The 25,474-nt window shown below is 37.1% G+C and overlaps 1 long non-coding RNA gene across 3 annotated transcripts in view; it reads right to left on the minus strand.

Annotated features, from left to right (window-relative positions):
- Window positions 1-7,514: 7,514 nt before the first annotated feature.
- LOC149749835 (uncharacterized) overlaps window positions 7,515-25,474 on the minus strand; it is a 70,234-nt gene continuing 52,274 nt past the window's right edge. For all 3 annotated transcript variants that reach the window (XR_016392544.1, XR_016392545.1, XR_016392543.1), the window contains one exon: window positions 7,515-8,861. This is a non-coding gene — a long non-coding RNA (uncharacterized LOC149749835). The remainder of the gene's footprint in view (window positions 8,862-25,474) is intronic.

The following is a 25,474-nucleotide window of genomic DNA, read 5'->3' on the forward strand; positions in this document are numbered from 1 at the left end:
ACATATCCATGAAGGAGGCAGTGTTCATGTTATATAATTTATTGTCAAAATCTGAACATGTTTTGAAGTAGAAGGGGATGCAATTAATAATTGTATCAGGACAAGAGGCATAAACTGAGATGTATGGTCCCCCTAAGTACAAAGTCATATTAAATATCCAAGCTCTTGTTTCACACTTCCTGTGTCTCAATCCAAACTCTACCACTTGCTAATTAAGTAAATTATTTCACCTCACTGAGCATTATTTGCAATTTGAGAAAGAGAGTAATACCTTGTAAAATTTGGGAGAATTAAATGAGATGATCAAATTAAAGAGCTTACTTAGCAAATGCCTGGCACATAATCAGTACTCAATAAATGGTAGATGACAATTTGTGTATATTTGGACATTAGCGAATTTTGCTAAAGCATGCCTGCATAATTACACTGAATCCTCTACACTAATGTATCCTCTTGTTTTTCACCCTAACCAACAGTAGTCATACAAATACTTACTCTTTAATAGTTAGCTCAGATGTGACATGACAACTTCTAGGTCCCACCCAGGATGTGTTAGGAGACTGAATGTCGTCTAGAATAATGATGATGAAGGTTATCATCATAACCATCATCATCATAAATGATACTGACTACATAGCTTCTTTTCCTTTCAGTAACTCTCACTTCACCTTATCTTGGTGGGTCTGTCAGTATCATGGCCCCAGCACCCAGCTGCAGAAGTGGTACATGGACAAGGCTGAGGCACATCCTCTTAGATACAGAGATTGCTCCAGAAATGGGCCTAAGACTAAAGCAGAGTCAATAAATGTCATGTGAGGAAAAGAGGTAACTTTACCTTTGGAGTCATGACCTCTAATGACATTAACCCAGATCTGCTAATTGTCTTCTTTGCAACAATGTGGAAAGACAACTCAGAAGCAAACAAAATTAAGAGGTAGAGAAGGAGATAGAATTCAGGTGCCATGGTTTGAACTCCTGAGTCCAGCTGTGCATGCACTCAGGAGTTCAAACCAGGAGACCAGCTGTGCATGGACTCAGGAGTTCAAACCTGAATGCAACCTCATGCAAATTTTTTTCCTACTTAAGCTAGTTTGAATTCCTTTTTCTGTCACTTACAATTGAAGAAGCCATAAGTAATAGAGTGAATTGTCTGTCTCACTCTGCACTTGCCTACAATAGCTTTTATACTATTCATGGTTTCTTGAATTTTTTTTCCCCTCCCTGGACTTACATCTTGGATAAAGACTGAAGTTCAGAGACTTGGTGTTTAACAACTTGGAAGCCTTCCCTCTTGGTTGATAATTTGTAAATGTTGGCTGAATAAATGAATTATACAGTTCTTACACAGGTGAACTCAATTACTGGTCCTCCATCATTAGAATTTGCAAACAGTATGTGAATAGAAGGACACACTCTCTGGTTTGATTCTGGACATTTTCCTCCTCCATTATCGTCTCTATTTCAATCTGTTATGAGGTCATTTTTCTCTGATGCCTTGCTTCTCCTTGAAGAACAGGTTTTTGTGAGATAGCTCACACATACTCTTTATTTGTTCATTATTCCTGCATTAAAGTTCAAGGGGCTTTTCTTGTTGTTTCGTGTTAGTCTTTCATCTGTATAGCTGTCATTTTATTTCTATGCATTTGCAATTCCTTGCTCACATTTGCTCAATGGGAATATTCTCCATACTCAGCAGACCTCTTTCAATTGTAAGTGATGGAAACCTAACACAAACTAGATGAAGCAAAAAAAAAAAAAAAAAAAAGGTTACTTTGTTGACTCATGTAGCTGGATGTCCAAGGGGCAACCTGAGCTTCAGATACAGCTGGATCCAGGTGATTAAAGAGTCTTGAGGTGCTTTATCGTTCAGGGTCTGTTTGCCTTTGTATCTTTTTGCTTGGTGGCTTAGTTCTCTCCTGTTGTGGCTAGGCTCTTTGCATTGACAGGTAAGATAATCACTGTCCCAACTACTTTATAAAATCATTACAGGTCAAAATGCTAAAGTAATAGTTACCTCTATGCCAATGACCATAGAACAAGTACAGAAAATAGCATGAAAGTAATCTAGTTGGGCAAAGCTGAGTCATGCTTTACACCAGGAAGTGATCAGACACTGTGGCTGAGAGACTCAAGAGAACTATGTGGGTGATAGAGGAACAATTCCACACTGGGATTAATAGCTGTTCACTAATACAAAGTAAAAAAAAACAACAAAAAAACAACAAATAATTCCCTTTTATTGTAACTAGGGAAAGCTAGTCCTCAAGATAGCCCTTTCTTCATGACTTTTTCCGTCTTTCATTCTAAGACACATCTGGACATCAAAGTGGCAAGCTTAAAATCCCCATCACCATCACCATACTCTACTCTAGAGTCTGACTGCCTTGTCCAGCCATCAAAGACAAATATTTAACTCTTTTGGCCTATTACATGTAGGGTCACATAATACAAAAAGTTAACAAGAACTGAGTTCAATTAAATTAGAATATTAAATATTTTTGTGGACTCTCCACACCCACCAAGCACATAGTCAACACTCATGCAGCCCACTTCACCTGCTTGCATTAAGGCTTGACTCCCACACCTGCCTCACTTCTTACAGCCACGACTGTTTTCCTTAGAATTTCTAAAATATCACAATGGACTGCTTAAAATCTTGGAACAAGTGTCTACTCACAATAGCTAACATATGGTAAGATTATCTTCAGTTTGGTGTCTCAGTTTGGATCTAGACTGTACATTATTTAGATCAATCGTTCTCAACCGGGGGTAGTATTGTCTCTGGTGGATATCTGGCATTCTCTGAGACATTTCTGATTATCATGACTGAGTAAAAGACTGTCATATCTCCATGTATCTGGTGGGTTGAGGCCAAGGATGCTGCTAAACATTATACAATGAATAGGACAGCAAACAACAAAAAAATGTGTCACTCCAAAGTTTTAGTGCTGAGGTTGAGAAAACCTGATCGAGATGAATACATTTTGGGGAAATTTTTATTTTATTATTTAAATTCTTTATCACATACAGTATGAAGAATATAAACAGGTGAAGAAATAATTATTTGAAGGAAAAATGCAGTAGGCAAGAATAATTATTGATGATTTTAATTCTCTTTATAACTCTTTTCTTTCATTCTTTCTATTTTTTTTTTAAGCCATCATGTCCTATTATGGAATTCCAATTGGGTTCTTAGATCTTTAATAGAACAAAAACATGAAATAAAAATCAAAAAGCACTAAAACACAAGAAACCATGTTCCTAGTTCCCATTGTATCTTTTAGTAGAGTTATGACTTGGGAAAATCATTTAATCCCTTAAAAACTAATTTTCCAACTTTTTAATATGAAATATTTATATTAAATTATTGTTTTAAAATAAAATGTTAATCTACTAAAGAAAAACACAATGTAAAAAGAAACCCAAAGAAATGCTATGAGGGGAGAAAACCAAGGAACCAAAAATCCTAATTTAGCTTACCATCTTTCTCCACAATGGTACTGAAACAGAAATTCTTCTAGAGTCATCTCACTAATCACTGAATTCAATGAACTCTATTTTCCTTTCCAGCTCTAATGTTTAATTACTAAATCAAACTTTATCTGTCCTAGGCTCCGTTTTTAAAATATTTTGCTCTCTATCAAGGATTAAAGTTTGACCTAATAAAATAACCAAATCTATCCTCTTAGAAACCATCAGGGAGTAATATTTCTGAGATAAACAGAGAGGAATCTTAGAGCATTATTCGAATACTTATAATCTCAAGAATAATGCCAGTCTAGAGCAGGTGACATTTTACATGAGGATGCCATTTTGCTTCTGCCAAATTATGTGAGAAGATGGTTTATTCAAGACTTGTCTAAAAGGGACAGCTCCAAAATGCCAAGCCACAGAGCAAGCCGTGTTCCAGAAACAGGAACAAGTGATGGAAGATCACTCCCGACAGCATTCGCTTGGTATAAGAAAACAATATGTCTCACATACAGAAAACCAGTTATGAATTGAAAAGAAAATTTTAAGTATGAAACAAAATTTTCTTTGTTAACCAGTGGATTCTTCTAAGAATGTTTATGTCCAAAATTTCAAATAAGATTTTGGAATGCCAGAAAATGAGCAGGAATGTAAGACCAGTAGAAGTACTTACTAAGAATGTGTTCATCTCTTCTAGTTTGTCCATTTGTTGGTGCATAATTGTTCATAGTAGTTTCCCATATTCCTTTCCATTTGTGTGGTATCTAGGTGTAATGTACCCTCTTTCATTTATAATTTTGTTTATTTGAATCCTCTTTTATTTTCTTGATAAGTCTAGCTAAAGGTCTGTGTGTTTTGTTTATCTTTTCAAAAAAACTCAAGTTTCAGGGATCTTTTCTATTTTCTTTTTAGCCTCTCATTCATTCATTTCTGCACTGATCTTTATTTCTTTCCTCCCACTAACTTTGGTCATAGTTTGTTCTTCTTTTTCTAGTTCTTTGAGTTGTAAAATTAGGTTGTTTATTTGAGATCTTTCTTTTTTCTTCATGTAGGTATTTATCACTAAAAACTTCCCTCTGCTTTAGATGCATTCCATAAGTTTTGGTATATTGTATTTTCATTTTTATTTGTCTCAAGAAACGGTTTTGATTTCTCTTTTGATTTCTTCCTTGACCCACTGGTTGTTCAGTAGCATGCTGTTTAATCTCCACATATTGGTTAATTTTTCAGTTTTCTCCTGGTAAACTAGGAGAAACTAGGAAACTAGGAAAACTTTTAGTTTTATGCAACTGTGGTACGAAAAGGCTTTTGATATGATTTCAATCTTCTTTATTTTTTTCAAAGAAGACAGTCAAACAGGTACATGAAAAAGTCCTCAACATCAGTAATCACCGGAAAAATGCAAAACCACAATGAGATACCATCTCATACCTGTCAAAATGACTATTATCAGAAAGACGAGAAACAACAAGTGTTGGTGAAGATGTAGAGAAAAGGAACTCTCCTGCACCATTGGTGAGGGTGTAACTTGGTGCAGCCACTATGGAAAACTAAGAGGGTTCCTCAAAACATTAAAAATAAAACTACTACATGATCCAGCAATCCCATTTCTGGGTATATATACAAAGGAAATGAGAACAGGATCTTGGGAGAGATATCTGCACTCTCATGTTCATTGCAGCATTATTCACAATAACCAAGATATGGAAACAACCTAAGTGTTCCTCAGCAGATGAATGAATAAAGATGAGGTGGGGGGTGTATATACATATGTACATATTATTCAGCCATGAGAAAGACACCTTGCCATTTGTGACAACATGGATAGAGCTTGAGGGCTCTATGCTAAATGAAATAAGCCTGACACTGAAAGACAAATATTGTATGATCTCATTTACATATGGAATCTAAAAAAACCAAACAAACAAAACCCAAAATTCATAAAACTTGTAGAAACAGAGAAAAAAAGGGTGGTTACCAGGAGCTGGGAGGTGGCAGAGAAGTGATATGTTGGTCAAAGGTTATAAACTTCTAGTTATAAGATAAATAAGTTCTGGGGAATCTAATGTACAGTATAGTAATTTACGTTAATAATACTGTATTATACACTTGAAAGTTGCTAAGAGAGTATATCTTAAATATTCTCACCACAAAATATAAATGGAAATTATGCTACATGATTCAGGTATTAGCTAATGTTATGGTAGTAATTACTTTGCAATATATACGTGTATCAAGTCAACATGTTGTACACCTTAAATATACCCAATGTTATATATCATTTATATTGAAATAAAGCTGGAAAAAAGTACTTACTAAGTTTCTTTGCTTCATGCTTCCTCCTCTCTTAATCAACCTTACCAATTATTTTGGTTTAAGATTTTCTGCTAGGTTTCCCCTTTGATGCATCTTTCCTGGATGTCTTTGTGAAGAAAACACAAATGAATAGAAATTCTGTTGCATGGCTCTGTCACTATCTGAGTGTACACTTGACTTCAGAAGGTCTTTATTTGCACTGAACCTTTAAACATATTGAAATTCCAATATTTGGGCTTTCAAATCTAATCAAACTTATCCTGGAGTAGAAGGGATTCACACCTCAACACAAACAAGGTTTCTTTCAACCTATCACATGGGTGGACTTTGAGGGCGCGATGCTAACTGAAGTAAGTTGGAGAAAGACAAATACTGTAGGATATCACTTATATGTGGAATTTTTAAGAAGTCAAATTCATAGAAACAGAGACTAGAATGGTGGTTACTAGAGGCAGGGGGTTGGGGGTAATCAGGAGATGTCAGCCAAAGAGTACAAACTTCCAGTTTTAAGATGAATAAGTTCTCTGGGTCTAATTACATTACGGTGATTTTAGCTAATAAAACTGTTTAATATACCTGAAAGTTGCTAAGAGTAGACCTTAAATGTTCTCACCACAAAAAAGAAATGGTAGTTATGTGACATGATGGAGGTGTCAGCTAGTACTATGGTAGTGATCATTTTGCAATATATAAATGTATCATATCAACATATTGTATACCTTAAACTTACACAATGTTATATGTCAATTATATCTTAATAAAACTGGAGAATTTTTTTTGAATTCCTGTTGTTTCTTTCTCTTCTTTCTTTTTCTATTAGTGTTAAATATCTTGGCTTTTTCTTTTTATTCCAAAGCAAAATTTCCCAAGTGACTAATATAGAATAGTAATCCCAAAAACTGTTTTTTTTTTTTTTAAAGAAAATAGATGACCAAATATACCCTCTTTTGGATATTCTCCATTCCCATTTGCCAAATAAATTTTCTGAAGTCCTGCAGCAAAATTAACTTTTTAAATTGTTTCCTCAAGATATCTCACAAGTGAACTCTCTACCCCAACGCTCTCCTTTATATTTTTCAAGTAATAGCTACTAAAACCTGTGAAGATAGCAGAACTCATTCTGGAAAATGCTGGTCTTTTATTTGTATTATTTCTTTCCTCCTCTTTCCTTCTTTCCAAGAATTTGCAATCTTCATTGTGGCTCATATGTTACTCCCTTTGTAGCAAAGCACTTTTGCAAGAATCCCCAGTGATGCTGAATGTCTGATTTTAATAGTGTCTTTTAAGTCTTCATCATAATTGAGTTTTCTGCAAGGTACAAGAAACCTCCCATCATTTACTACCTGGTTCTCTTTGTCCCTTGATTTTCAAGGAACTATTTATCATCTGATTCTCACTCCTTTTATATGTCTCTTTTCCCCCTTGATTCTCTTTGTATCATCTTATAAATACGTCTTCACCAGGAATCCACTAGTTCTACTCTTTCTTTCGTTTTATTTCCTCTTCTTGTGTGATCTCATTCACTGCATCCGTTCAATTACAAGTGTATACTAATGACTCTCAAATCAGTATCGCCCGCCCGGACTCCAGTCCTGAGCCTAAGAATCAAATTTCAGTGGTTCCCAAATACTAGTCCGTAGTTTACAAACTTTGGGTAGGAATTTCGTGTTTCTTTTTTTTTTTTAAGCTTGGCGCTCATTAGAGTGCCTTCATCATTATACATACTTAATACATGTTGGTTAAATCAAAACTTTGAACCAAATTAACTACATGGCTTAATAATACATCTGAAAGTTTGAAGTCTATTTAACTTGCCATTGGTTAAATCACTTAATTTCTTTGTCAGCTCCATCTGAAAATTGGAGAAGATAGACGAGATAATTGCTATGATTCCTATTAACATTACCTTTCAGTTTCTAAAGTCTCTATTATCTCTTTTAAAATGAAAAGAATCTTGTAAAAAAACACCTAAAACAAGAGAAGCCTTAACTAAGCAGTTACGTTATTTCAGTTTGAATGCATTCATTTAATACACTTTTCTGAGTGCCAAATATGTGTCAGGCACTGGGCTCACAATTTTATTCCGATAACTAAGAAATACTGGGTATAAACAGAAAGATAATTCTAAAGAATGTGACTTACATTTCCTCTTTAGGTCTTATATTTTCTTATATGAGTTTAAAAAATATTCCACCAAATCTTAATTGAAACTAAAATGAGTTTGAAAAGTGGCCTAAAAAACTCATAAATTCACTGTTAAGGGTACCACTAAATAAATATTTATGCTAAAATATTTTCATAATTTTTTAAACTTGTAATAAAGTCGATCCTAGTTGCAAGGGCTTAGAGGGCAGTCAAAAAAAAACTGTACTGTGTTAAACATTAAATAATTACTTCATTTTGTGTTTGCTATAAATTTTGAAAATATAAAGGAAAATCAGAGAGAAAATAATGTTAGCCTGATATTGATCAGAAGTGCTGGAAGGCAAAATAATGACATCTACTCATTATCAGAGTTAAGAGATGTTATGAATGGGGCATCTGGCACATAGCAGTTCACGAGCAGCAAAAAAAAAAAAAAAACAAACTCCATAAAAGCATTGAATGGCACCCTGCTCACAGTATTTCAGAGCTACATATATGAATCAGAAATCTCAGGAGACTGAGAAATATTTAAATGTAACCCTCCTCACACTGGAATGAAGTACTTTAAAATAAATAGTAGCTGATGTAGACTGACAATTAGTGATAAGGGCACATACTTTTATCCAGATATTTTTACATCTTTAAAACTTGATCTAAATTATCAAGTAAAATTTTACATAAAATACTGAAGAAAAACTGGCATAAGAATAAGTGACATAGGGGCCTATTTTTAATATGTGAAACGATGTACTTTTAGTTTTTGTGCTTGGTGGGATTTACTACATAAAGCATGGATGAGTGTTTGTTATCTCCCTTTTAGACCCTCACTGCATTCAGAGTCCAGTCCTTATTCGCCTTGGTCTTCCCAACACATAGTTGAGTAGGTGTCCAGGAGAAGGGGCTCCAGAAGGCTACTGAATTCAACCAAGCTAAAAGACAAAAGAAAAGAAATACAAAATACATGCATGATTGATATGATTATATAAAATGTGTGTAAACATGGGAGAAGCCCTTTTAACTGGTCTCAATTTAACTAACCTATTGGGTTAACTAAGAATACCAATTTTCTTTGCAAGACTTAAAACTTATGTTCATCAACCAAGGACTGCACCAGGATACTAAATTATGGTCTAATACTCTCCCATTTCTGCCACCACCACATAAGCTGCATGTTTATCAAGAATAATTTGTGCTTTTTCTCAATTTGTTTCCCCCAGGTGTCCTTTTTATTACTTCTTTGTTATTTATATAACCTAATGGAATATGAGCATGGAAAGAGCAGTTCTTTTGAAGTCTGTGCTTAATGGTTTCAAAATACTTAAGCAGGTTACAAACAAAGTCTTGAATTATGTATAGAAAAACATAAATTTAAAAAATTAGGCAGAGGAATATAAAATCTATGAGGATTATGGTCTTGGATCATTTTACAAATACATTTACGTTCTCATTTCACTTAAAAAAGACAAACAACATGGAAATAAAAGACAATGCATTATAAATACAGTTTATACAAGATAAGTAAATTCATGTTAAGATACAAAATAAAACAAAAACCAAATAACAGTAAATGTAGCCCTGCTTCAAATTATTATAAAGTGAATGACAGTTAAAATAGTACATCTATATCAAACATTTTTAAATGACTCCCCTCTTTAAATTATTTCTGTCATTAATCGACCGGTGAGGCCAGTCATAGTGAATAAGAAAAGACTACTCTGTCCAAACTAAACATAATATATGATACCAGATGTCAAAATTTAAAACACTTTCCTAGTACCTCTTCTTACTGGTAAGCCAATTTCTTTCTTTGTGCCCATTCTACCATGAAGGCTTGGCCATGAAGTTTGTTACCTCAGGTAAAAATAGAGCAAGTTCAGCACAGAATAACACAGTCACGATTCAGCTTCAAGTCTCAATGCTGACTTATTTTTTTTCCTATTAGAAAAAACTTATCTAATACCCTATGTCAACAACAATATCAGAATCTCAAAATTCCAAGGGATCTTGTAGCTAACAAGGTAGAAGGCAGTGTTGGATTAAAAAATATATATTAATTAGATGTGTATTTTAGTTAGTGGTCTCACAGTCATTTATATATAACTTTTAAAAAAACCTCTTCTTGCAAGAGAGGTACCTAGAAAATTATTTTGCTTTGAAGGTCTGCTTTTTAAATTGCATGGTGATGCCTCTTCACTTGCTAAGTACCCTGAAAGTTCTTCCCTCTGAAAAGGATTTGCTAGCTGTTGTTTATAGCTAAGGAAAGAGAGTGGCTTGATATGTTTAAGAAGAGAGTAGACATGAGATACTGTCAGGTCTGCACAGGATTGGAGAGGGATCTAGAAGGCCTGGTACACCCCCAGTGGAATTGCTGAGGATTGAGAGCTAAACTTCCTGGGGAGGCTGAGACCACCATGGTAAGGGAATAGGTAGCCATGGGATGGATGCCTTGACATGAAGAGTCTATGCCAGGACCTGGAAAGCAGGCATTTCAGATGCTCTCAGAGCATCTGAAGCAAAGAAAATCAAGATGGAGCCAAGTTACTGCAGAAAGGGAACCACTGTACTCTGAAAAGACCATGAGTTATACCAGCTTTAAGCTACTTCAGCAGCAGGTAGAGCAAGATGTGAAACCATGACTCAGAGTCTAGTAAAGATCACTTATGGTAATCTAGAATTTATTATAAGTCAGGAAGAGAAGAACATGCAGACCATAGGCCCCTTTGTCAAATCTCTGGGCACAGGTAGGTATCCCCGTGCACCTAGAGCGGGCCTGCATTGGGAAGGAAACGATGGAACACCCTTTGAGATGGGATGAATAACCTTGATAGTAAGTGTGAACTATGACTTCACTGAGTATTCACCTCATAATGAATTACATTCCCTTAGGAAGTTTAAGTTTTTCTGAAGTACACTTATGGAGGAATAAAGCATCATATTTTATTCTTTCCACATTTGAGTGGGAGCAAATACAGTTTTTACATATATATATATGTATATATATATACACACACACATACACACTCAAAGATATATACATACAAATCTAAGAATAGAAAACTAAAGTATCCGGGAGGAAAACCATCTTGATCTCTCTGCAGAGAAAAAAATATTTGTTCGATTGATTCTATGGAAATTGGAATGAATGAAAATGTGTAGCTCTAAGAGTCTTCGTTTTACTTATGAAAATGATTTATGAACAGTTTTGAAAAACAGAAACTCTTTGGTATACACCCTCAGAATGTTTTCAGACAGTCATAGGAATTCATGTCCCAGAGTTAAATTATTCTGATAGATGTAAATATCAATATCAAAGAAGTGCAGAATAAAAAATTCTTACTTCTTAAATGAAAATGGGATATTGAGGCAGTTAACAGCTGAGGGTAAGACGGGGGAACCCATCTTAGATGAGGTGCACAGGAAAAGTATCTCCAAGTAAGAAACATGTCAGGCAGGACAGAAACATGAGAAGGGACTAATTACAAAAGGAGCTGAGAGATAGAATAAAGAAAAAGAAAAGAGAAAGGAAGACAGAAAGGCTGATAGGAAGGCATTCAGGTTAAAGAAAGGAAAGGAAGGAAAGAAAGGGAAAGAAAGAAAGAGAAAGATCCTTCCTCTGGGGGAAAGTGTGAGGCTATGTGTTGGAAAAGAGATCGGAGCACAGAACTAAAATAAGAACAGAGTAGCTGCAGTGAGACGAGCAAGGTGGAAAGTGACACCAGATGACACTGGAGCAAAGGTCAGCAGCCAGGACATGGCAGTCATGAGAAGGCCTTGCTGTAACTGCAAAAATGTAAGAGCTGTTCATTTTTGAAATACCAAATGTCTGACAGGGCAAAAAGAAATGAGTTCTTTGCCATGATTTAAGAATTCTGTGATCACACTTGCCTTCTAAAGTACGAAAATCCTTTCTATCACAAACACTTCTCACAAACACTTCTCCACTCTGTCGAGCTATGATGCTCTTCCTACCATCAATTCCTAATAATGCAAAGATGCCCAGTGTACGAGCACTGTAGAGTGTGTGTGTGTGTGTGTGTGTGGTTTCAGAAAATAATAGTGTTTTTTTTTTTCCAATAGGAACGAGAATGTTTTGAGGCTCAAGAGTCTAGGCACACACAGTTGAACGGATTTACTTTGGGTCATACGCCTGGTCTACCACCTAGATCTACTTTACCATTTTCCTAACTGTGGTCCAGAATAGCCACAGGCCATGAGTTCTAACAGATGTGATTTCCTCCTGTATTTATAATGACTGCTTCCATATTTCTTCCTCTTCTCTTATAAACTCTGCGTCCACAGTCTAATTCCCCACCCTCCTTGGAGTCAACTAACAAACCTATTTCATACTCTATTAATGATTCTTTCTTTTTTCATTTTTCCAAATATCTTTTCCAAAGCAGAGATTATTAAATAAATTATTTCCCAGAACAGTCAGAAATGATTGAATTAATCAGAAAGTTTTAAGTAGAATTGATTTCTGAGGAATACACGAATTTCTGGAAGGGGGCAAATCATGACGAGTTCCTAGACTCTTTTGCAAAATTTGGCAGTTCATAAAATAAATTAGAGGTTTCAACCTGTTTTCTGAGGAAAATAAAACAAAACAAAACACAGTAACTGCAAGCACTATAAACTCTTACAATTAATAAAGTTTCCAAGGTTTTTATTATCTTTATTTTATTTCTATTATAAATAATTGTAAAATATAATGTACTATGAAAGTCCTTTTGTATTCATTAATTGTATTTATACTTAATAACCACTGGAGTTCCCTGATATTTAATTAGATTATTTATTTTTCATTTTGTTAGGTCAGATTTCAGTATCTAAAAGATGAGTGGGGTAGCTGTAACTTCTACTAATGAAGACATTGAGTTTTTGGAGACATTTTCTCTAACCCGTTTTCCCTCAAGTGCTTTGCTTAAACTATTTTTCCAAAGTAAGATAAACTTTTTCAAAGGCTGAATTAGGGTAAGTTGAGACAAACGTATTTCATTTCAGATATCCAATGAAGAATATATTCTTAAAATTGCCAGCAGCAGTAAATGACATACAAACAGAGCAAACAGCACGCTGAGCCCCAGCAAGTCCACCTGTCCTTTGTGTGCATTCTTTTCATCTTTCCCACAGTCTTTAGGTGTCGCTAAAGAGGCTCCTAATAAATTGTTATATAGTCTTAGTATTCCAAAAATTGCAAGGAGGAATCATCGATGTCAAGAATTCTTTGAAAAAGCTACGTAAGAACCGAAGGTTGACACACACTCTCTCTCTCTGAGTGTGGTTCCCAACAGGAGGCCAATGTGTACTGCATGCCTAGGCTTCAGTCCAAGCAATTATCTCTTGGCTAGAGTCAGGATGAGCAGAGATCCAAGTGTCATCGCTAGATGACACTGAGAAGAAAGTGGCATTTGGTGGCTGAATCAAGCAAAACTCTGATCTTTGATTCATGGTGCTGTCTTGTATCCTGGGATGAGCTAAGAAATTAGTGTGTTCCCTTTCATTTGTTGAAAGGAGCAGCCAAGTCTCTGTGGGTGATATTCTGTTAGGAACTGGAAAATTCACTACACCAGAAATGGGCAGCCATCCTAAATTTTCTATAAGATAAATTAACTTGGACAATATCATTGGAACTTCTACCTGGGGTGATCCAAAAGTAATGATAATTTCGATCAAAAAGTATAAATTCAAGTGTATTTGAGTTAAGAGGGCTCATAATCACTAAGAGAAAAACAACAAAAATCTTTTCCTTCAGACTATACTACAAAGCTACAGTAATCAAGACAGTATGGTACTGGCACAAAAACAGGAATATAGATCAATGGAACAGGACAGAAAGCCCAGAGATAAACCCACCCACATATGGTCACCTTATCTTTGATAAAGGAGGTGAGAATATACAATGGAGAAAAGACAGCCTCTTCAATAAGTGCTGCTGGGAAAACTGAACAGCTACACGTAAAAGAATGAAATTAGAGCACTCCTTAACACCATACACAAAAATAAACTCAAAATGGATTAAAGACCTAAATGTAAGACCAGACACTATAAAACTCTTAGAGGAAAATATAGACAGAACACTCCATGACATAAATCACAGCAAGATCCTTTTTGACCCACCTCCTAGAGAAATGGAAATAAAAACAACCAAATGGGACCTAATGAAACTTAAAAGCTTTTGCACAGCAAAGGAAACCATAAACAAGACCAAAAGACAACCCTCAGAATGGGAGAAAACATTTGCAAATGAAGCAACTGACAAAGAATTCATCTCCAAAATTTATAAGCAGCTCATGCAGCTCAATAACAAAAAAACAAACAACCCAATCCAAAAATGGGCAGAAGACCTAAATAGACATTTCTCCAAAGAAGATATACAGACTGCCAACAAACACATGAAAGAATGCTCAACATCACTAATCATTAGAGAAATGCAAATCAAAACTACAATGAGATATCATCTCACACCGGTCAGAATGGCCATCATCAAAAAATCTAGAAACAATAAATGCTGGAGAGGGTGTGGAGAAAAGGGAACCCTCTTGCACTGTTAGTGGGAATGTAAATTGATACAGCCACTGTGGAGAACAGTATGGAGGTTCCTTAAAAAACTACAAATAGAACTACCATATGACCCAGCAATCCCACTACTGGGCATATACCCTGAGAAAACCATAATTCAAAAAGAGTCACATACCAAAATGTTCATTGCAGCTCTATTTACAATAGCCCGGAGATGGAAACAACCTAAGTGTCCATCATCGGATGAATGGATAAAGAAGATGTGGCACATATATACAATGGAATATTACTCAGCCATAAAAAGAAACAAAATTGAGCTATTTGTGATGAGGTGGATAGACCTAGAGTCTGTCATACAGAGTGAAGTCAGTCAGAAAGAGAGAGACATATACTGTATGCTAACACATATATATGGAATTTAAGAAAAAAAAAATGTCATGAAGAACCTAGGGGTAAGACAGGAATAAAGACACAGACCTACTAGAGAATGGACTTGAGGATATGGGGAGGGGGAAGGGTAAGCTGTGACAAACTGAGAGAGGGGCATGGACATATATACACTACCAAACGTAAGGTAGATAGCTAGTGGGAAGCAGCCGCATAGCACAGGGAGATCAGCTCGGTGCTTTGTGACCGCCTGGAGTGGTGGGACAGGGAGGGTGGGAGGGAGGGAGACGCAAGAGGGAAGAGATATGGGAACATATGTATATATATAACTGATTCATTTTGTTGTAAAGCGGAAACTAACACACCATTGTAAAGCAATTATGCTCCAATAAAAATGTTAAAAAAAAAAAAAAAAGAAAACAGATCCTGAATTAAACGCATGTGACTCTGTTGCCTGAGAGAAGGCAGTGCTGATGATTTCACATATATATGAATGTAAACTGAGGCTCTAAAGTCTATGCCTGGGACCAATCCTGGTGCTGCTCTGATTAAGGTTAAATGAGAAATCTCTTTCCCAAAATGGCATCTTTTAACATTTAATAAAAATTAACTGAAGTGCCTACTATATGTGATGTCCTATACTAAGTATCAGGAATTCAGAGGGAAACACAAATTACCCATAGTCTTTCCATCAAGGGTATCCCCTGTCTGAGGGAGGCGGACGTTAAGCATGTTAAGGCACAAATAAAAATCTAATTATAGGTGGCGATTAGGACTCTACTGAAAGGTGCTGGTGGGAAGTGAGGAGCTAGTGAGAACAAAGAAGTGGAAGTACTGTAGCTTGGGGCGGCAGTGTCTCACTCTGTAGCCAAAGCCCCACCTGAATTTTTTCGCCCTCTTATATGATCACCTTAACAAACTATGCAGTGACGTTTGGTGTGTTTTGAAGACATAGCTGGTGTCTTTGTATGCAATGTTTTAATCTGCCGTAGGGGTTTGCCATATCTGTAAACTCCACTACTAGGTCAAAGGTTCCTGACCAGCCTGCTTCAGATACCTTAATCCGAGTGTCTAAAGAGCCGATGAAAATATTTACTTCTTAATTTTGATATATTTATATACAGCAAAACCAAATTAATGTTCTGCTTAGCAAGAAACATCAACTGAAGCATAATTTAAAGTTTATGAGAACTTTTAAATAATGTCCTTGACTACTCAGCTTTAGAATTCGGCACAAATTATATTTTCAAACTCTCATAGCAAATCTAAACTTAATTAAAAGAATATTCTAAGTGTTTTTGAAAGCCAGTGATGACATTATGATGTCCAAATCCTATAGCATTAATATGTAAATAACTGTAAATGTAGTCACATAGTTGAAGTATGTTTTCTGTCAAACCCGTTCAGCTGCAACATGCATTTATTGTAGTACAGTGAAATAAGAAAAAAAACGTAATTATTGGTCATTCCCACCACGACAGTAGGAATCAGAGATATGGGAATAATACTGCTCTCTTGTTAATTCATAACACTCAGAAGCCTTATAGCTAAATCCCTGTGTGCCTCTTTTCCTATAACAAAATTTTAGAAAAGGATGATAAAAAGCAAATAAAAAGGGAATACAGTTTTCCCTTAACTTCAATCAAAGTTGGGTAAATGTCAACATTCTGGAAGAATCCAAGAAACACTTGACAATGGCAAAATGATCAAGAGTGACATAATCAACAAAATTCTACTTTTTTTTCTGTTCTGAAGTTTGAGGAGTTGCACTTACTAACAAGATTACACACTCTTTCGTTTTCATTAAAAAAATAAAAATAATCATGGATGATACAGAGGAGAAATTTACAATCTGTACCTTTTATCCTAAGTTACGCAGCTCAAGTTGCAACTGTCAGCTCCAAATATATTTTATAATAAGGGCACAGAGTTAAAATCTTGATGGACAATAATATATCAGGTTGCTATGGGCAAAGAATAAGACATTTCCACTATGGCTTCTGGAAACAACCATTATATTGGTGGTCTTCCCTATTCGCCAAGATTAATCAAAAATGACTGTCTTATGTTTGCTTTACACAGGCAGACAAAATCTTTTAAATTCATGATTCAATGTTCAACATTCTAGTTGATTATTTTAATCACATCACACACAGAAGTACTTCAGTCATCCAATATTTCCCAGGAGGCACAGCCTCAAGTGCCATCTCTAATCTTTTTAGAGCACCTTCTTCTGCTGCCGTTCATTAATTAAACAGAGTTTTGCTGATGATTCTTTTGGCTGCTGTTCCCCTAGAAGCTGCCCGATCTCTTGTCATCATACTGTTTCCTTCATCGCAACCACGCTGGTTCATCATCAATTATTTTCCTCCTTCAGAACTACTTTCCTCTCTTTGACGACTTGATAAATCTTTACAACCAAATTCTACCTCACTTATTCAAATTACTTTTCTTCAAAGGCACTACCGCTCTGTCTTTGTAATCATTTCCTTATTCCCCAAAGGAGTTTAAGACTCCAACATCAACTACAGACATACATAAGTAAGTGCCCAGATTAAAGAGCAAAATTTCAAGCCAGGAGCCAAGTTTGATACTAATATCCGTGTCATTCAGAAAGGGTCAGGAACTGGGGTAGCAATAGTAATCTATTCATTTATTTTCATTCACTCAATGTATTCAGTGCTATAATTCATTCAGAGCTATATTTATTAAGTACCCGTGTTGTGTCACCACTGTTCTGGACACTCTGGTGGGCAAAACCGAAGTGGCATTTTTGGCAGATTGTGTTTCTCGACAGAGTCATACCCACATGTCCCTCTCATCATGTAACTTTGACATTTCCACCATAGAGGGATGAGGGCCTATGTTCTTTCCCCCTGAATGTGGATGCACTTGCAACTATGGCAGAAGTAACGTTATTTGACTCCTGAAGCTAGATTTACAAAGCCACACAGTCTCTGCCTGGTACTTCTGTGACACTCACGAGTGGCAATAAGTTACTATGTAAGTAGTCTGACTGCTCTGAGGTGGTAGCCATGCTGTAAGGAAACCCAAATAAGCAGCCAGCAAGAAATGAGTACTCCAGTTTTGATTGAGTTCACTACCAAAAGCCATCACCACCTTGCCAGCCACATGAGTGAGCTATCCAGAAAGTGGATCTCAGCCTCAAGTCAAGCATGGAGCAGAACAAGTCATCCCCACAGAGCCCTGCCCGAAATGCAAATTCCATAACTACTGTTGTTTCAGTCACTAAAAACAGTCACTAAGTTTTGGAGTGGTTTGTTACTCAGCAATAGATAACTGCTACATCCCAGACCTCAGAATACTTACAGCCTACAGTGGAAGATACAAAATGTTACCAACTTACATCTCTATGACATACTGTGATATACACCCTGTTGTCATATAGTTCACTCTGTTTGGGTCAGTGGGGTAAGAACAAACACCCTAGGAAGCCACACTTCCAACTGAAACTTCACCTTTGTATGAAAGAAAGAGCTGTTTCTTCCTCATAAACTTCACTGCCATTTTCTGGAACACATGGCATATAAACCCAGGATCATCACGAGCATGAGAGTTATGTTTGCAATTCAGTTACAGCTCTAGCCAAAACCTTGACATTCAGAAGGCTCCACAAAGTCAAAGTCCAGGAAACCAGAAAATAATTTAACCCCTTTTGCCAGAACACTCTTCCTAAACCTTAATATAATCATGGACTATTAATCCCACTGCTGGGAAGCTTTCTTTTTAAACTACCACACCTGGAATCTAATGATAGTGATGATGTTCCTACTCTATTGCACCTACTACTGATAATAATACATTTATTGATCGATTACTACTACTAAATATTTTACTAAGCATTGAGTATACATTTTCTCACTTAATCATCAAGTAACCCTATAAGATAAATGCTAATGTTATCAACGTTTCATGGAAAAGGAAATTGAAGCATAGTAAAGTGAACTCAGTTGCCCAAGGCCACCCAACGTGTGAGCAGTGGTGTTGTGTTTGAACTCAGATAGCTTCAACCCACAGCCTGTACTCTTAACCGCTGTGTACACTGTCCTCTTTTGTACTACGGCAATGCCTTTCTCGGTTTACTCATCTTAACTGCCCAATTGATAGCAAGTTCCTGAGGGCAAGAATCAAGTCTTAGTCATATTTTATCTGTATAACCAATAACGAAGTGCCTGGTAAAAGTATGTTTGGTGCTATGTAAATAGACATTACATAAACCCATGATGGGATGAACTGTATAAGTCACTTCTCCTTCCTGGTAATATCCTTAACAGGAAGGTGAGGTGATTACAGTAGGTAGTCAGAAATATCCGTTTCAGCTCTGAAATTCAATTATTCTCTGACCTCTACTACCTTTTTTTTAAAAAAAAAAAAAAAAACCCTTCACTCTTAACATTTTTTGAAATTTATTTTATTTATTTTTGGCTGTGTTGGGTCTTCGTTGCTGCGGGCGGGCTTTCCCTAGTTGGGGCGAGTGGGAGTTACTCTGCCTTGCAGTGCATGGGCTCCTCATTGCAGTGGCTTCTCTTGTTGAGAAGCATGGGCTGTAGGTATGTGGGCTTCAGCAGTTGTGGCACGTGGGCTCAGTAGTTGTGGCTCACGGGCTCTAGAGCACAGGCTCCATAGTTGTGGTGCACGGGCTTAGTTGCTCTGCGACACGTGGGATCTTCCCGGACCAGGGATCGAATCCATGTCCCCTGCATGGGTAGGCGGATTCTTAACCACTGCACCACCAGGGAAGTCCTGACCTGTACTACCTCTAAGTGAGGCAGGAACTGAGAATTTTCATTGCCTTACCCCTAGACTAGAGAATAAGATGTTTCTAGTTTCATAGGGTTGTACTGAGACTGGCTTCTCCTCTTAGCATTGGGATTTCCTGTGCTACTTTAATGAAAGAGTTCATTCTCTACAGATCCTTGAGAGTCACTCAGTTGAAAGAGTCAGTCACACCTTTGTTCCTAGAGATTGGGGGAGAAACAGAAAATTCCTCAAGGCCCACAGGGCTTGGCAGTTCTTAGGGGAGACAGAGATCAAGGTTGGGATGCCATTATCACTCTTTGGGTCTCTTTGGTCCTCAGGAACGACCCATTCAAGGCCTCCTCATCACAAGGTAAGAGAAATGAGAAGCTGAAGCTCCTTTTGCAAGGTGGCAAAATGAACTCCACATTTTATAGCCTAGTTCTTGGAATTTGATGTATAAATGCTGTGGAATGCTGAGTCGGCTTTAGGAGGGAGATGATCTACCTCTGCTACCTAGTTTAATTTTGCTTTTTGTGGGGGGAGGGGAAGAGGAGGGAGGTATTAAGTTCATTGCCAAGCAAAATTACTCAGCACAACCCTCCCTATTTGAGCTCTCACAAATGAGAGGCATGGATCTCTGCCTCAGATTCTCTGCTCCACTTAGGTGTCAGAGACATCACATCAAAGCCTTTTACTTTTCCTCTCAGAAATGCTTGTATTTTGACCCTGTGACATCTACTGACTACTCTCTCATATAATTTACCTGGACTTCCTGGGTTGTAATGTTTTACTATTTCCCCAGCAATGACTTTAGAAAAGCATTTTGTTACCTACAGGACACAGTTCATGCCCTCCTTTTCTTACTTATAGTCTTGCCAAGTTGTCTGTAAAATGAGTCATTTCCCTTACTCACTAACATGGTAAAATGAAAGTTGCCATCTTTGGCAGGGAAGGAAAATAGCCTAAATGGGTAGAAACCGTGTTTGACTAAAGGGTTAATATATGGCAGTTTGACACTACAGATATTTAAACATTTTCCCCGTCTGTAACCACAAGTATTATATTACATTCCTATTGGATCTGCCTACAGTAGTACTTGGCTCTCTTTTCTTCATGTGTTAAATATACATTTCCTTTATAGCTAACAGTTTGGTCAACTCCTGGAATTTATATCTCTTCTATGAGCCTCACTGCTCTGTGATTTCCTGGGGACCACTCCTAGACTCATCTTACTACTCATCCTAGTGGACCCTTGTAAATATTGACCCTTGGTATCTGTCATTACAGTGATGATCCACACAAGCAGGCACTTCTGCGAGCCTGCCAAGACGACTCATTCTCCCAGGGTTACCCAACTGCCTTGCTCACATTGGATGTTGGCCAATTTCCTCCAAATCAATGTGGGAGAGCACCAAACTTCTATTTTTTGTCCCTCCTTTGTTCTTTGACAACAGCGTCTAATGACCACACTCTCCCTCCTCTGTTTCCATGGCTAGTAACCCTGAGGTCACTTTGACTCAGATTCTTTCTTTGAGATGAACATTAGTCAGACTGTTAGGAATTCATGTATGTATAGCTTGGCAAAGAGGTATATAGAACATTGGAATGACAGTCACACACCGTCCTGGGCTTTTGGTTTCCCTTATTGCTTTCAGTCTGCCTCACTGTGTGGAAACACTGAGCTCCCTGCTTCTTTCTAACCTTCAATGGTTTGGTATCTTTGATTGCTTAGTCTCCTTATAAGATCTGAATCCACAAATCTCCTCTTTTACACCTGTCATGAAGAATTACAGCATTTTTGAAACATGCAAATAGTCTCTTTACTGCTTGGCCTCCTTCCAAACCTCTACCTTCCTTTCTTCCATTTATTCATTAGACATTTATTGAGCACCTATTATGAACTGGTATTGTTCCACATACTGTAGCTAACTTGTTCTACAAAAGAAATGAGATTCCTGGTGCTTATATTTCTGGAAGGCAGGGAAAGGAGGGACCAGAAAAAAGAATAAACTATAAACAAGATAACCATTGAAGAGATGAATTAACTAACAGCAATTATAAGGGGTAAATGTAATAGAGAGTGACTGGGGGCGGTAGGACTATCAAAGAAGATTTCCGAGTTCAGATGAAATGATCCTGAGAAGGAAGGGAGGAGTTCCATATTTGAAAGAATCTAAGATAGTAAATCTTAGAAGTTCTTATCACAAGAAAAATAAATTGTTTGTAACTGTGTAAGGTGACAGAGGGTAACTAGACTTATTATAGTGATCACTTAGCGGTGTATACAAATACTGAACTATTAGGTCATACACTTGCAACTAACACTGTACGTCAGCTTTACCTCAATAACAAAAGGAGTTAGTCATGTGACCAATGTTTTACAATAAGAACATATTTTGGGCAAGGGGAACAGCATACTCTGTGATGGGAAAAACTTAGCCAGACAAAAGAACAGAAATAATGCAATAAAAATGGTTGAACCAAGCATAAGAGCAGGAAGGCATTGCATCTCACCCATATTACCAAAGGTTAAACAAAGAATTAGTAACGATAAAGATGACACTGATCATTTACTTCTTCTATTCATTTGTTTCAGTGACACGTGAAGGAACTCAGCTTAACCCATTAGATACTGAACCAAAAATCTGTGAGACTGCAATCAGGCAACCAATTCAGTACATCTGGTTCTGTTATGTTACCTCAGCCTGTCCTTCCTTTCCAACTTTCTTTCATAAGAATATATCTTTGAATTCCACAGAAACATGAGTGTGGGATATAGCATAACACCAAATTTTGAGAATTAGGAGATAGAAATATATGCATATGTGTTCCAAGAAACAAGCACAAGACTATTTAGAGTTATGCTATTCATATCAGTCAGACGAACAAATGCCATTTATTCTAAAATGGATTAATTTTAGAATACTTACAGTAGAATAAATTGTGATACATTCATACAATAGAATGAAAATGACCAAGGTAATGCTACAAAAAAGAACATGAATTACTATCACAAATGTTGAGTTGTGTGAAAGAAGATAGACATAAAGGCATATACACTACTACAAATCAGTTTATCTGAAGTTAAAAGTACATTTAAAAACATCATTTTTGTTTGTTTTTGCGGTACGCGGGCCTCTCACCGCCGCGGCCTCTCCCGCCACGGAGCACAGGCTCTGGACGCGCAGGCTCAGCGGCCATGGCTCACGGGCCCAGCCGCTCTGCGGCACGCGGGATCCCGCCGGACCGGTGCACGAACCTGCGCCCCCCGCATCAGCAGACGGACCCCCAACCACTGCGCCACCAGGGAAGCCCTAAAAAACATCATTTTTGAATGCATGTGAATGTGTAAAACTATAAAGAAAAGCTAAATTATAATCATGACCCTCAGAAGAAGGGCAGTAGGGAGGGGGGAAGGAATGGAGTCAGAAGTAGGCTGGGCTGCTCAGCAAATCTGGGAAGCAAGCAATTATCCATTTCTTGACCTGAGTGGCATTACATACGTGTCTTTTTTCTTTTTTCTTTTTTCTTTTTTTTTTTGATAAATCAGTGACCTACATATCTTTTATTATAGACTCATCCTTAAGGATACTAAATTTCACAATAAAAATTGGTTAAAAGTAGAGAATAACATAGTTCCTAGTGTACACTAAATATTCCATTCATTTAAAAAGATGGTATTATTAGTTTGGATAAGACATTTCTCCTTACCTGGAGAAGGATTAGGTGAAATGTTTTCTAAATACCCTGATAGCTCAAAGGAAAAAAAAAAAAAACACACCTATTTTAAGAAACAGTTTAGGGACTTCCCTGGTGGCATAGCAGTTAAGAATCTGCCTGCTAATGCAGGGGACATGGGTTCCATCCCTGGTCCAGGAAGATCCCACATGCCGCGGAGCAACTAAGCCCATGCACCACAACTACCGAGCCTGCGCCCTAGAGCCCGTGAGCCACAACTACTGAAGCCCGTGCACCTAGAGCCCGTGCTGCACAACAAGAGAAGCCACCGCAATGAGAAGCACGCACACCGCAATGAAGAGTAGCCCCTGCTCGCTGCAACTAGAGAAAGCCTGCGCGTAGCAAGGAAGACCCAACGCAGCCACACATACATACATAAATACATAAATATACATATATATATATTTATATATATATAAAAGAAAGAAACAGTTTAACCTACTGAGTCTACTAGCCTACTCTGTACACAGTTCCCTCGGTGTAACATGAAATCCAGATTTATGTTTGTACAAACTAACATTTGGAAATAAGCATTAATAAATTAAAAAATATAATTCATCATTGCTAGAGTAATTTAGATCTTACTGTGTGTTCCATAGCCATTGAATTTCTATTTTGCCTTTCTTTACATGTGCATAACTAATAGACTCATTGCAATAGTTTATGTCTGTTTTCCCTGCTACTTTAACAACTGAATGGAGGTAGGGCCCTTTCTTGTTTTAATGACTGTAGAATCCTTGGAATCTGCAGTACTATGTGGCACACAGCGGGCAGTGAAGAGTGTTCTGTGGTTCTACTGATTCAAGTTATCCTATCACAGGGCTCACGGTACTTTTAGAAGTGAAAAGTAATACTAGCTGTTAGAACAGATGCACGCAAAAAAAAAAAAAAAAAGAACAGATGCACGCAAATTCTCAGTGACGGATAGTAGCTTTACTGGCAGGGTCTGAAACAGTGGTGCTCCTGTGTCACTAGTGATGGGGGCACAATGAGAAATCCTGGCAGAGCCTCCATCACCAGCGACACACAGGAGCACCACCGTTCCAGACCCTGCCAGTAAAACTATTATTAACTATTACAGTTTGGTTGAGCCTGCAAAAACTACTCAATTGACTTTTTTCACCCAGCCTTATACACCCTTCCCCACCAGAAAGCAGGTGAAGGAAAGATATTGAATCGGCATTTGAAAGGACTTCACTTCTCTCCTTTCCAAGCCACCCTTCAGTGTGACCAATATCAGTGATTACTTTATGTTATGAAACTAGAGAGTAAACATTTAATTTATGTTTTTGTTTGGTTGTGAAGACGTAGATGTACACACACACACATACACACACACAAAGAGAAAGAGAAAGAGAGAGCGAGAGAGTACTTGCAAGAGTGTTTTAGAGAATGTCTCAAAACATTCAACATTCAAAACAGAGAACAGTTCTGCTGGAAGATTAATATTCATTCTCACATAGTGCTGGGTAAGTTTGAAATTAAAACCTCAATTCCTTGATTCATATCAATAAAGGGATATTTCCAAGAAGCTCTTTTTCACATCAAAACCTTAATTTGTCAAAGCAAACAATGTCCTTCTTTTTGCAAATGCTTATTACCTTTTCAGACTATTCCTAAACTGCACATTCTTTCTTATTAAAAGTCAGCTACAGATATGTTGGCCATTCAAGACAGATGCTGACATTTTAAATTTTCTAATAGGTTACCTTCAAGTGCTGAGTGATCACCAAGAACTGGAAATGGTGGATAATCTGCCTCTGTGATTCCAGACTAGAGCTCACAGAACCTTTGGGTAATCAACATATAGAACAGCATCACAGCACTGGGGTGGTTTAAACATGGACAAACTGGCATAGGTAATGTGGTTGAGAATCAAATCACTGAAGTACTGGAGATTAAACAGAATTAATGAATATTATGCTGCAGTCTCCATAAATGAGCCAACAAATATGCAGCAAAATCCTGAACTGCAGCCTTGAAATAAGGAGCTTAATGTAATTCCATGTTTATTGGTTTGCCTAGAAACTAACTTAGAAGGGGGTTGGGCAGGCAGGACTACAAAACGTGAAGGGTTCATAGGTTTAATAAGGAAATTATTAACTCTGAACTGCGTGGCGATGTGAGATATAAGTTC

Source organism: Delphinapterus leucas, chromosome 3 (assembly GCF_059928025.1).
Source record: "Delphinapterus leucas isolate spDelLeu-1000000601 "Yukka" chromosome 3, BTC_Dleu_Yukka2, whole genome shotgun sequence".
NCBI classification, from domain to species: Eukaryota; Metazoa; Chordata; class Mammalia; order Artiodactyla; family Monodontidae; genus Delphinapterus; species Delphinapterus leucas.